Source organism: Austrofundulus limnaeus, unplaced genomic scaffold (genome assembly GCF_001266775.1).
Source record: "Austrofundulus limnaeus strain Quisiro unplaced genomic scaffold, Austrofundulus_limnaeus-1.0 Scaffold20, whole genome shotgun sequence".
NCBI classification, from domain to species: Eukaryota; Metazoa; Chordata; class Actinopteri; order Cyprinodontiformes; family Rivulidae; genus Austrofundulus; species Austrofundulus limnaeus.
In genome coordinates this window covers 2,018,867-2,032,833 of record NW_013952422.1, presented here as the reverse complement: position 1 = coordinate 2,032,833, position 13,967 = coordinate 2,018,867, and the positions used below count along the sequence as shown (strand labels likewise).

The 13,967-nt window shown below is 41.3% G+C and overlaps 1 protein-coding gene across 2 annotated transcripts in view; it reads right to left on the bottom strand.

Moving 5' to 3' along the window:
- gnaz (guanine nucleotide binding protein (G protein), alpha z polypeptide) overlaps window positions 1-13,528 on the bottom strand; it is a 35,911-nt gene extending 22,383 nt beyond the window's left edge. The window contains exon 1 of one of the 2 annotated variants that reach the window (XM_014003828.1): window positions 13,211-13,528. The gene's annotated coding sequence lies outside the window, so the exon portion shown is untranslated. Of the gene's footprint in view, window positions 1-10,173; window positions 10,402-13,210 lie in introns of those variants that run through there. The other variant, XM_014003827.1, reaches the window with a different exon arrangement.
- Window positions 13,529-13,967: the final 439 nt, after the last annotated feature.

The window sequence follows — 13,967 nt, the reverse complement described above, 5'->3', positions numbered from 1 at the left end:
GAATTATACATATCCACAACTATCAAAGGGAGCCTATTGTAAAGCATAAGACAGTAGATACACAATTTATTAATGACTAATAAACATGTATAAATGTCATAAGGGAGCCTTGTTGTAAAGAGTAAAACATTATACTATTTAAATTATAAGGCTCCTTTAATATATTCATACACATTTATTAGTCATTAACAGTGTACCTGCTCTCTTACACATTATAATAAGGCTCCCTTTGATACCTTTGGTACCACTTACTGTGAAGTAGTACCAGGTAAACATTTATGAGATGTGTTTTTAGCCATGTTTGGTTTCTAAAAAAATGCTCGATTGATGTATTTCCTATTCAGTTGTTTATCGTTCTCTATATCGTTCCTTTGGTGAAGGCAGACAAAAAACCTGCAACAACTCGGCCAATTTTACTGATACTAAGCTGAAATGTTGTAGAGCTAAGCATTGTACCTGACTTATGCTTTGAGTGAACACAATGCTTAATTTTTTTCCTCCTTAAAACTTAGGTACTAACCCTTTTTATCTGTTTTCAAACCATATCTCATGAACTCTCAGAAAGTACTCGCTGGCTTTAGATCTACAGCTGATTCACTTTTGGAGTCAAACCAGTTTACAATAGTTGTCGAAGCTATGTGACTTTATGGCTGATGGCTGTTTTAAGTTTACTGAGCTAAAATTTGTCGTGATAGTAGCTGAAGGCCACTCACTCCAAACACTATGAGATCACAAGAAATACTGCATGAGATTGCAAACATTAGAATGTTTTTAAAGGGGACATGTCATGCAGAGTCCACTTTTTTTAGCCATTAAATACATTTTATTGTGAATCTGAGTTAGTAAAATTTTAGTCTCTACCAGTATTGTTGGTGGCTCCAACATGTAAGGCTAGATGGACAAGTCTTCCCTTGGTGATATCTTTAAATAATTAGTAAAAAATAAAGAAAATGTTCTGCTCCAAACCCCTCTATCAAACTAGAATAAACCATTTGCAGTTCCACTTTATATAGACCCCAAGTGAATGATTTAAATGTGAAAAAGAAGGAGGTGTAACCAAAGTGATAATTTCTTTAAACACAACATAATCTTAGTCTAGAACTGTGGTGTGAAAACCAATGGGTGATTTTACACTTAAGAAATATCAGACATGTATTTATATAGGCTATAGTAAGTTAAATATTGGTAAGTTCAATGCTGAGTCATGATAAATTTGGCATAATTCATCATATTAATGTTTTTAAGAGGTGGATATTTGTTGGGTGGATATGCTATCTAGTGGTCTCAGAAGAAAATAAAAGGTGCATGTTATTCAACTTGTAGTTTATTGATGAGGTTTGTATGTTCAGTCTGCGTGTCAGTATTCTGGTCAGCAGGTTTGCATTTCAAAAAGGATTGAAGGAGGTGCAAATGAAGGCAGCATCAGCCTGCACAGTACCTGTTGTGTCCAGCAGCTTCTAATCACATTTCCCAACACTTAACCAACATCCACCAGTCATAGAATGATGACCAATCTGGTGTTTCTGATGAGAAGCTCTGCCACTTTTCCACCCATCTTGACCATTTTTGCTGATCAAACACATCCTACACGACTGAATCACCATCAGGCAGGTGGTCATAATGTTCCGGCTGATGGGTGTGCATCAAACCCAGCCACGGGAGGAAAAACAGCCTATTCATCACAGCTAAGCAGGCCAAGGTCGATTGGTCAGCAGCGTGGGGGCTGGCACCTGCGTTGGGGGAAAGGACCGGAAAAAAACCACAGCGGTCGTTCATGTCCATTGTTCCCATAAAGATCACAGTTAAAAAGGCATCAGGAAAGCCATTTAATCTCTGCAGAACAGCTTAAAGGAAATGTGACTCTTTGATGGCGGCGGAGCAGTGAAGTCCCCTGTTTTAGCAGGGTTTGTCACCATCGCTTTCCAAAGTTTCACAGCAGACCTTGGACCATGTCAAAAACTAAGACTCTGTTTTATCTTTGCCTTGTTGATGAATGTGGGTATTATTCTAAGAGAACCTTGACAATATGAACGTTAGAAGTAAACCAAATGATTTGTTACAAGAATTAGCCCAGATTTGTTTTACGTTTTTTTTACGGCATCAGCCACTCTTTAATTAAAAAGCACACAGCTTTCTGCACAGTACATTGTTACAAATAACGAACAACTAGCATTCCTTGAAGGAATATCACATTAAGTATTTAAAAACAAAATTCTTGTGTTACCTGTTAGCACTGGGAGTATGTTGGATAGCTGCTACCAGACCTGACTTAAACAAAGATTTGTTGCTTCTCGCATTACGTTTTGAGGATCAGTCTCAGCTACTATCACACCAGATTTGAGTTTATTGTCTATAAAACTGAATAACTTATTTAATCAGATTGCTGTGGCAGCCATCTTGGTTTGAGTTGACTTCAAAGGTAATCAAGTGTATTTGTACAGCCAGCGATCACTTTTTAAAGTTTCAATAAAAAAATGTATGAATGATTTTCCCTTGATTTATTGTTTGATTTATGTATCAACACCAATCATGTTAGATAGGTAAAATTATTAAGGGAAAAATAATTACATTATTAATTTTATTAAGTCATAAAAACCTCAGCATAGGTTTGAGACGAATGTTTGTTTTGTCTGTTTGATGCCTCGATGTAGAAGCTGCAGTGTGAGCAGGAAAAAAAAGTCTTTTAATAACAAAAGGCTTTTGGTGCGGCTTTCAAAATGGTTTGAAAAGCATAAAACTGAACTTGGAGCTATTCGAGCAGCTTTATTTTTTCTTATGTGTACGTTATTTAATCAGACAGGCTTGTTTGCTCACTCGCGTTTAGCCCAGCTGTGTGCTTTTCAGCTCTGAGAGGCGCAGAGAGGAATCTTCCTGGAAAGACTGCTGGAGATATTACCAGCCTGGAAGGTTTCCAGGACTTCCTAGATCCACGTTCTGTCCAGATGAAACTGGCTACTTTATGGCAAAGGTAATCTTTCAAAATCCCTTCTCCCCCCTGCCGTCTGTGGACAAACCGACATGTTTACAGCAGGTCCAATAACCCCTTCCACTGTATTTACTCTGACTAGATGCTGTCAATTGGAGTTAAAAGCCAACAGAGCCCGCCAGGATTGATAGCTGACCCTTTCGTGTGATTAGCAGAGTCATGTGAAGCAGCACAATGAGCGAGCACAGATGTGTTCACAGAGATTGGTGTAAATATAGGGGGGGGGGAGAAAGCTGTAAATTCTAGGTGCAGTTTATAAATTAATTCTCCTTCAGCTGAAACACTGAGGAATGTGGGGCAAAAAGCAGACAATCGATTTCCCGCTGTGAGCTGCAGACCAATAGATCAATCTGGCTTTGATGTAAATGAACCTTATACTGTAGTGTTGCATCATGTGGCGCTTCCTGCAAACGTTGTTGGTAAAAATCAGCAAACGAAAAACTAACAGGCAGATATAACCGACATGAAACTAACTCACCGAGGCAAAAGGCCCTATGTGTGTGTGTGTTTGTGTGTGTCTGTGTGTGTGTGTGTGTGTGTGTGTGTGATGAGTCAGAGCTCTGTGGTCGCCCCGCTTCTCGTCAGAATCATTTGAGATATAGGTCGCATAGGCAGAGGGATAATCAGCTCCATTCAGCGGTTTGTTCGTTTTCACCGTTTGACCCCAAAAAGAGCAGCCTCTGGATTTTCCCTCAGTTTAACCACAGTAATAACTCAAACACATCAACACGAACATCCTTCTTCATTGTGGTTTTATACAGGTGAAAGGCGACGGCAGAGAAGGAATAGATTTTGCCACGTGTTTGTCTGTTAGCAAAATAACTCATGAACCACGGGACAAAGATTAATGAAACTACAACTAGCTATCGTTTGGAATCAATCCATTTCAAGATGGCTGCCACAGCCGACTGGCTTCAAAAAAACACAAAAGCAGATAAAAATCAGACAGTTTGACAGATATTTGGCTTTAAAATTGGGCCTAGATCACGATTTAGGAGATTTCACATATTATTATCAACTTTCTGTGATTGAGTGTTCACTTCATTAAAGTCCTCAAATCTGATTGGTTGGTGAAACTAAGGAACAAGGTGAGCGAGGAGAGGCTGGAGGCATTGGTGTGGTGACTGTTGGTTGCTGTTTCCTGTCTCCATCTCCACGTTCACTCTCACTCAGACACCAGTCATGGACAGTGTCACTTTTTGTTTTGAGATGCTGTTTGTTGGCATGGCCTGGGAGTCACCTGCTGCATTGTTTTCGGTTTTTAGTTCTCAGGTTTAGTTTCCTGAGTAGTCAAGGCCATGGTTCCCAACTCCCTGCTCTATTTGGGTGATTGTGTTGACTAAAAATCATTTTCTTTTTCTTACTACACCTCACGTAAGAATCATACGCCAGACCATAACACAAAGTTTGTCCAAAACATGTATAAATTTATAATTTCTCAAAACAACTGAGCTTCATCTAAAACTCTGACAGGCATTAGGAAATCCTTAAAGGAATGCCAGGCCTTTAATTTCAAATTTACGCTCATCATTCAGGAATGAAAACAAATGTGTCAAGTTTAAGCAACAAAAACTGTGAAGATGTGGCAAAGTGGTCGCTTTTTAGCATTTATGTGAACCTTAATAAGAAAAGCTTTAAGGGAGAAGCAGAATAATCCAGATTCACCTCCTAAAAATGTATAAATAAATACAAAAATATCCCGTTGATATGCCTGTCCTGAGCTCCAAACATCGAAAACATGCATAAATTAAATGGAATGAAGCAAATCTGCTGAATGCACCGAATCAAAAGAAGGGGTTAAAGTTGAATCCAACACAAGACAAACTGTTTTTGTAAAGCCCTCAGTTTAACTCTCACAGCTGTGGTTGTTTTTTTATTTATTTATTTAATATTTTCTCAGCATTTTGTGTTCATGTTTTCTGACAAACTGTACTAAAAGTGGCCCTGAGAGAACGGAGCCTGTGTACTGTACAGTACTCCTTCATTATGTCCAACAATGATGGGCTGTGTTCTCCCCTCTGTACACCCCCCACCCCTCCAATACAGTGGGCTGTTTTAGAGGGTGGGGTCTATGTTAGATGGTTTTTCGTGATAGTGCCCTGTTTAACGTTCCTGATCTTAGTGTTCTCTCATCTCTGATCCAGCGGGTCACACTGAGTCACAAGGCCAGCCAGGCGATGACAATGGCACGCTTGTGCACAATCTGGGCTTTGAGCTGGATGTCTGATGTGAAGGGATGAGCCGCTTCGGACCGGACAAGATGAATCTGATGCATGTCACCTTTACGTTTCACACCACGCACGTCTTAAAGCTCTTAACCTGCGTTCAAACGCTCACGACAGTGAGATGTTCATTTGCGTATATCTTGACAGATGAGATAAATGCTTTCTGCAGCAAAAGGAAACTGTGGCTAACGGACATTTTCTGAGTTTTACAACCCACAGACATTATCCGCAGTTAGTGATTTGATATACTGTATGAAACAGGAAAGGGGTGGGGGGGGGTGGCTGCAGCAGATGGAACAATATAACAGCCATTAACCCACACAAACAAGATGCAATAAATCCAGCCTTTGAAAATGACATGGGAAGACAAATCTGCTTAAATTAACACGAGGAAAAAACATCCACTGTCTTAAAGTCCAAACTTCTAAAGGAAAATTTGAAACAATGGCGTCATCTTATATAAAACCTAAAAAAAACACATTTTTAAAGTTCAGTGTGATTGCTAACAAAAACCTTTTACTGGTACATTTTAAATTTAGAATTAAAGCCATCATTCAGATCACGATGACTTAGTTTCTCACTTGAAAATAACATTTTTAATGGCCTCAGATCGGAGGAACATTGTCTCGACTCTGGTCCCACCCATTTTCAGCTTTGTTCTGGAACAGGTAAAATATTAACTCTTCACAACATTTCCACAGAACCCCAAATCAAATGTTTTTTTTTTTCTGTTTGAAGTCAACACTTCTGTTAAGATGTTAAAACAAATGTTGAAATAATCTTCCATAAAACCCTAAAACACATCGTTATTAAACTTAATTTAATCTTTGCGCAGGATTAAAAGTATTGATGTGAAGAAAAAAACATGACGAAAACGTCACATGTTCAAATCAGAACAGTGACTACTGCCAATTTGACTTAATTCTGGCACCGTAGAAACTTTGAGGAAAGATTTTGCCCGGTTACCGCTAAGGTCAGTGAATTATGCCACCAGCTTCAAGCCGTTTGCAGGTAGTTTCCTAGAAAAGCACACCTGTCAGCCCATCATCAAAACAAGCCTTGTGTTTTGCAGTAAACTTTAAAAAAAATTCTGACTGAACAGTCAAATAGGTGCATCCACGCATGTAGACACACTGGACTCAGTCTGCTCGTACTTTTCTCTAGTAGTAGGCCACAGCGCTCCCTCGTCCTCCCCCTCCCTCTCCTCCACCACCTCCTTGTTGTCATATGACTGCTGTTATGTGTGTGCAACGGAACACAAAGTTTCTCTGTTAGTCCCCCTCTGCTCTGCCCTCTCATCGCTCAGATTGGAGTGCTGGAAGTAAGGCCCTCTCGCTGGCCGGCCTCGGGAAAACAGACAAGGCCCCTGTGTGCGACTGCTGACAGAGATTAGAAAAGAGGCCAAAGAGAACGAGAGGGATGAACTGAGCTCATGTTGTTTTTATGTAACACCAAAAGATAACCTAATCCTCGCTCGTTCGCACAAACCTCCCTTAAGATTCGGCTCGCTTCGACCCCGTTGTGTCGCTGTTAAGTCATTTATTAGTCTCGTCTGCAGCAGCAGCAGCGCCTGTCTGCGAGCAACGGCTGCCAAAACATGTCTGTTTGGAGACGACACTTTGTCCCGGTACCTGGCTGGGATTTGAGACCCAAAACAAACACGAGTGCTGAGCCAGCTCAATCGGAACGAGGCGCTGTCCAAACACACGTCACAGAGCTTTAGCTCAGGTGTTTTTACAAAAAAAAAAAAGAGCAATATGATTTTCTGTGATAACTCTTCTGCTCTCTCTCGAGGAAATTAATGACATCTTAAATTAATCATTTTATAAAACAGGCTGCTGAGGGAACTACGCCTGGCCCCCTTGGCACTTAACTGTAATAGAGCTGACTTTAATTGTCCGAGCTGCTGGTGTTGCTCACCTACAAGGTAAAAAAAAAAAGGCTTAAAGTGCACCGGACTGTGACATCTGTTTCCTCTGTGTAAGAATTGCTACCTCAACAGCCTCTATCACTTTAAAACCAAGTCTGTCCCCTGATGTCCCCTGCCATTATGTCACACCGTGGAATGGAGGTGGAGAGTAACAAAAGAGGTCAACTCAGCATAGGGTTTGCCACAACGTTGTTTCCATTTCCACGTGAATAAAGACCCTCTGAGTTGCAGCACATGGTATCATACTATTCAAACATAAAAAAAAATGAGTTGATGTTATGAGAGGAAATGTCTTAGGAAATGTTTGACGCTGAGTTTTAAGATCATCTTACGTTGAAAAACTGGCGTTTTAATTGTTTCGGGCAGTTCTTGAATCTGTTAGTGCTCAGATACCAGGTTTGAGCTCAATGGCTGTAAAACTGACTGGTTTACTGCTACTTATCTGTTTGATAAAGCAAGTAGCTCGCCTTGCTGTGACTATATATTTAAAGACTATTGCAAAATACATCAATTTTTAGTTGAAACCCCACTAAATGTGTACCTATTCTCAAAACAGATGTGTTGGATTTATGTGACCAATCTACGTCAACTTTTTCCACTAATTTGAGTTGACTAAATGTAAAGCAACTTTCATAGTTTTCCTAAAAGTAAATATGAAAGTTACTTTACATTTACTCAACTCAGTTGAGTGGAAAAAGTTGTTTTAACTACTTGGTTATATAAATCCAACATCCTGTTTTTTGAATGGATGATACTTCTCACAAATATCACACAAACTCGTGGCATCAAAAAGCACTAGAAACTTTAAATTTTGTTGTGTAAATATCTCAAGAATGTCCTGTGATAAACGAATATCCTGGTGATATTTGTCCAAATGTCAGGCGACAGTTTGGTGTTAGTTTTGGGTGACGGTTGAGAAAACAACCATAAATATGGGGCCTGTTAAACATTCACTGCAGCTCAGAGACGTGGTGAATAAACTGCTGCCTTTTTGTGTCCAACGCAACTAATTTGAGAGTCTATTTAGAAAACGTTTGAGACAGGTTCCAGATCCCTGTGATAGTGAAACTGCGTTAAAGCAACACTTGTTCGAGCTCAAAATCTCGCTCCACAAAGGCACCGCCCAACGACTCGCTCAAGGAAAGTCACCTTTGCGAATGTTTCCATTCAATATGGAAACTCCTCCAAAAAAGACTCAGCATAGTGAGGCACCAACTTTAGCTTAATTAGCTGTGGCGGCCATCTTGAATTGCCTGACTTCAAATGTTAATCGGTTGTAGATGTACGTGCGGTGATTAACTTCTGGGAGATTCGTTCAGATCAAATCCTTTCCCTCCATCATTTATTTAAATGCTGCGGTAAGTAACAGTAGATCTTCCAGCCTAAAAGATAAATTAGATGTCAGCGCATCTTTCAGGGCAGTTTTGAGCTTCTGTGCTCCAGCCGGCATGACCTTGTTTCCTCTTCAAATGGTTACCAGCCAGTCACTGAGACAGCAGTGGAATACAGAGGACAGGAGCGTGAGATTACCACCAGATAAAAGCACACAAGGACACAATGACACCTATAAAAGATTGTTTGTATGCTAAACAGTCAGTGTTGTGCTGCCAGTCCTGATTCTAGCTGCTGTGTTGCACTTTTTCTTCCAGAAACTGATGTGGAAACATAATTATTTTTATGATGTAAACTATACACATTTTGTCTACAAAAATCACAACTCAGACAACTTGATACCCTAATGTCATGAAATGGATAGCTTAGATGAGAGTTAATTACACTAACTGTAGGTTGAGTTTGCAGCTCATATTCCTGTCAACTCGTTGTTTTTCCTCACAAATTCAGGAGGGTTTGGCAGAAAGTGATATGTCAGAATTGGCAGGATTGGGGACAGAAAGATGACGAAGAATATCCACCATCTTTGTCTGGATTCAGGGGTGTCTCAGGGCCTGGTGGAGCTCTCCCAGACTCATCCAGCATTCCTTCTGTGTCACATGCTCAGAAATGATCACCATCCCCTTCCATCCACCACCGGTGCCACCTCCTCTCCCCCTCCTGCTCTTCCATCTCATCTGTGCCAAATCTTCTCTTTTCCTTCGTTCTCCCTCTTGCTCTCTGCTGCATCAACCTCCGCCCCTCTGCCCCATCTGCCTTCCTACTGTCAACCCTCCTCTCAGCCCCTCAACCGCTCCCTGCACTAGACCTATCTCCTTTCCCCCCCTCCCTCTGTAAGGCACAAATACACATGTTCCATCTGATGCTTGCACACTAAATCCCAAGCCTGACTGAGAATAAAACGCAGTAAAGCTGCTGTAAATTGGACAGACTGAGCAGACAGAAGATGTCCTCTGTCTCTCCTGCTGACTAATGGACACGTTCTGCTCAATCCTCTTCACACTTTCAGGATTTACGGCACGGATGCAAATAAATCCCTGTTCAAGATGGAGATTATTAAATGAGAATATTATTTTTGTATTATTTAGCAGAAGCCCTATCATGTTCCGTGGCCACATTTTGCTGTCTTATCTCAACCCCCCCATGCAGAGCCAAACTCCTCAGGATTTGTGTACCTCTCACTACACATTCACATCCACAGAGAGCCAGTTGTAAGTGCTGAGCACCTTATTGTGTGATGGCGGTGTTTTTACTCTCCTTCCCCCATCTCGTTCCACAGCTTATGGGCCTGGACAAGAGCTCAGAGACACCCGGCACACGCGGAGACATCTTTGATGCCTCCTCCGCTTGTCTTACGTGCGGTACTTATGTAAACTGTCTATGGAAAGCATTCTATAAGAATCAAGGATGCTCCTGGGAGATGATGAGTCAAATTGCAAGTGTAAGATAGCGGCGTCCATTGGCACTGAGCTGGGAGGGTGGAGGAGGGGATTGGCCAGGCTGCGTGACTGCCTTGGTGCCATCTCTGAGCATCACTTCCCCCCCACCACCACCACCATTTCATCAATCGGACAACTCATCTTTGCATAAAGGCAAAGCAATCAAAAATAAATGAATAAGAAGCAGAGAGAGAAGCTTACCGTGTTCACAAGCCAGCCTCCATTTACAAAGGATACTGCAGACAAGCCCCTTTGCAGGGAGAGAAAGCCTGTGTGCAATCCACCTCTAGTTCCTCTGCTTCATCCTCACATCATCCTCATCTTCACTGGCTCTCACACACCAACACACACAAGTTCATCCCTCCCTCCCTCTCTCTCTCTCCTTCTCTCCCTCCCTCTCTCTGTCTTTCAGCGGGCCTCTTCTTCTGTTTTCTAAACGTTCTGTATCCTCTCTTTGCTTGCTCCGAGGCAGCTGAGACACTGCAGCGATGGGGGTGGAGGGTGTGTATTTATGTGTGTGTTTGAGTGTGTCAGAGACAGAGAGGCAGAAATGGAGGGAGGAGTCAGCAGGGATACAGAGAGAAAATGAGAGAGAGAGAGAGAGAGAGAGAGAGAGAGAGAGAGAGAGAGAGAGAGAGAGGCGAGGGGAAATGGTCAGGATTAAATCATGAGAGGAGCAGAGAGACAGGGAGAAAACACACTTTGATGGCTGCAGCATCCTCCTTTCACTGTGGTTAAATATGTATAAAGTTAAGGAATCCGAGCCTCCTGTCCGGACATAGAGGAGGTAAAAGTACCTGTTCTGTCAGGGTGTGATGTGCTTCATGGCAGCGAAGCAGCACAATTGGTTGTGATTTCATTGATGAAGGGGGGAACATGCAAAGGCAGGGAGGGGAGGAGGGGACCGGACAGAGGAGAGGAGAGGAGAGGAGGTGGGGAATGACGACAAAGAGAATAGAAAGGCGGGGTGGGGGACTGGATGGTGTAATGTGCTGTTTCCGTGCCAACTGTTTCTGTGACAGTGGGACCACTTCCTTTATTGCTATTGGCTATAAGCAGGAACTGATAGAGGCTCGGGCAAATAAGGCAGCATGAGACACGGTGTGAATGGCTGGTTCCTCCCTGGTGTTTCTTCCTTTTCTAGTTTATCTCTCAGCACAACAACAACCCATGAATACAGAAATGAATGCATACAGTTGAACTGAAGCCACAGAAATTCACAGCATGCGTGGCCGCGGGAGAACCAAAAGTTCACACTTCTGCAGCATAAAGAGTTCCCTCCCTTGTTTATATCACACTCTGTTCAGCAGAAACAAGTCCCCCGGATCAGGTTGCTCAGGGTGTGTGGTGTAATGCTATTGCCTAGACACTAACCCTGGGGCCATAAACTATGAGATAATTAATTGGCTGAAGGCCAAAGCAAATACACGTCAGATAGGAAGGCGGTGGAGGGGGGGTAACCTGCTTCTCTCTGACCTTTTATCTGGGATTTTTCATTTGGGAAGCAAGGTGGTGTGATGCCCACCATTAGTTCTCAGAGGCACCCCCTCCTTCAGGACTCAATATAGGGTGGATCAGTAAGACCTCGTTTTTAATAATGTCTGAAAAAAACAGTCCTGTAAGAGATGCAGATACTTCAAAAGATTTGAACCATTACTTTAAGGGTTTTGAAGTGCGGTTCTGTTAAAGGATATGAACAATTATTATCTTACCTGTTGTAGATAGTTCTTTGAATGGGTTTGGTTTGGTGCAAAAGACTTTGATCCTGACCAGATTGTCAATATATCATCCTTACATTAAGCTGGTGGCTTCCCTCTGCCTCTGCTGACACAATAAAAATTTAAAAAGCTATTCTGACACGACAACCTTAAATCTACATCTGTTTTTACAGTAGGAATCTAAAGTTTTTTTTTTTTTTACTTTTATTAAGTCAAACTTTGGATAATTTCTTCTAAAGAAAAAATAAACTCTCCAGGTTTAATATTTTATGTTAGTGATGTGCTCATTTTTTTTATGTCAAAAAAGCTTTAGCCTTAGTCATGTTGCATAAAGTCCACAAGGGTACATTGGGGATTTTTTTCTTTTGTGTTCTTATGCAATACTATTGCATTACCTCTCAATACTTTTTGCGATACCTCGCAATACTTTTTGCGATACCTCGCAATACTTTTTGCGATACCTCGCAATACTTTTTGCGATACCTCGCAATACTTTTTGCGTTACCTCGCAATACTTTTTGCGTTACCTCGCAATACTTTTTGCGTTACCTCGCAATACTTTTTGCGTTACCTCGCAATACTTTTTGCATTACCTCGCAATACTTTTTGCGATACCTCACAATACTTTTTGCGTTACCTTGCAATACTTTTTGCATTACCTCGCAATACATCTTGCGATACCTCTCAGTACTTTTTACGTTACCTCACAATACGATACCTCGCAATACATTTTGCGTTACCTCGCAATATTTATTGCAATCCCTCACAAAAGCCATTTATTACCGTTGTGTCTGCCGGCTTTAACAAATTCACGTACTCCCCATTAAAATGGGAGTTAGCTTACTACTTTAATTCAGCTTTGGATAAAATGTATCACAGACGCACGCATGAAGATTTAATATGCAGATATTTGAACTCTGTGCAGTCACAAAATATCACCGTCAATTTCTCGAACTTGTGGCGACACATCCTGTTTTGGTAACGGGATATTTCAAAATAAAAGTCTGATTTAATTCAGCTTGTACAAAACAAACTTTTGCGAGGTAATGCAACATGTTTAGCAAGGTAATGCAAAATTATTCTGGGGAACGCAAAAGAAAAAAACCCTATGTCCCATCGCAGGCTCCGTAATGGTGTTAGTTGATACAAAAGGCAAAAAGATTTGTTGATGAACACGTCACGGTAACGAGCCACGTGTTTGTTTGAAAACCAGTTTGCCTTTTAAAATTTTCCCGAAATTTCTCAGCTGTTTGGTAAACAGATGACTGACTTTATTTTGGTCTCTTTCTACTTCAGCAGTTATTACCCATTGAAAAACTATCCCACTCCATGACTGGGACGTTTGCTTCTTTACCGTTTCGCTCCCTTCTATTCTACCCTTTTAACTTAAACATATTTTACCTTCTTAAACAAATTTCAGCTGTCACTCAGCAGTCATTGTGTTTTAACAGACAATGTCATTTCTCTGGTTAAAACAACATTTATTTATAAATCATCTCAGTTGTACAAATTTATTTTACCTTGTGTCTCTAGTATTGCCTGTGAGGACCAGCTGACCTTTTTATTCTCCATGACCTCTCGCGATCCCTTTTTTGTCTCTTCTGGATTGCATCCATGTCTCTCCCGACTTCCCAGCTCCCCGGCTCCCTAATCCGTAATCCTGTAGAAATCGGTCAGGCAGAATGAGCTTGCTTTGATCACACTCTCATATCACGCATGTGAAAAGTGTCAGCGCACTCGGATCCACAGAAACCCTGAGCCCAGGGGGGGGAAGAGCTTCAAACAGGCGTTCACCCCCCCGGACTCTGCTTGAGAGCAAAGGGAAAGAGCGGCTGCAGAGTTCCTGACTCCACTGGAAGCTGCAGACTCTTGCAAAAGCCACGCTTAGCAAATATTTACATTATGACTTGATATGATGTGGCTGAGATGACACCTGTGCTTTTCCACGTGACCTGTGAGAAAAGGGATCAGAGACTTTTTGAAGCTTGAAAAAGAGAAATGAACGTTTCTTCTTTAAGATTGGCCCTAAAAGCTTGTTTTCTGGCACTTGTGAACATATGACTGAGTGGAAAACTTACTTAAATTACTTTCTGGTCAAAGAAAAAAATGTCTCACACTATTTTCAACCATTCTATGTCAAGGATAGAATGATTATGCAACGTACAACACAGGGTTTTTAAAAACAAGAACTTGTTGAGTTTATTGTCGATTTTTTTCTAATCCACACAGGTTCACAATTACAATATGCTCATATGGACTAAACCCTCACTAATTAAT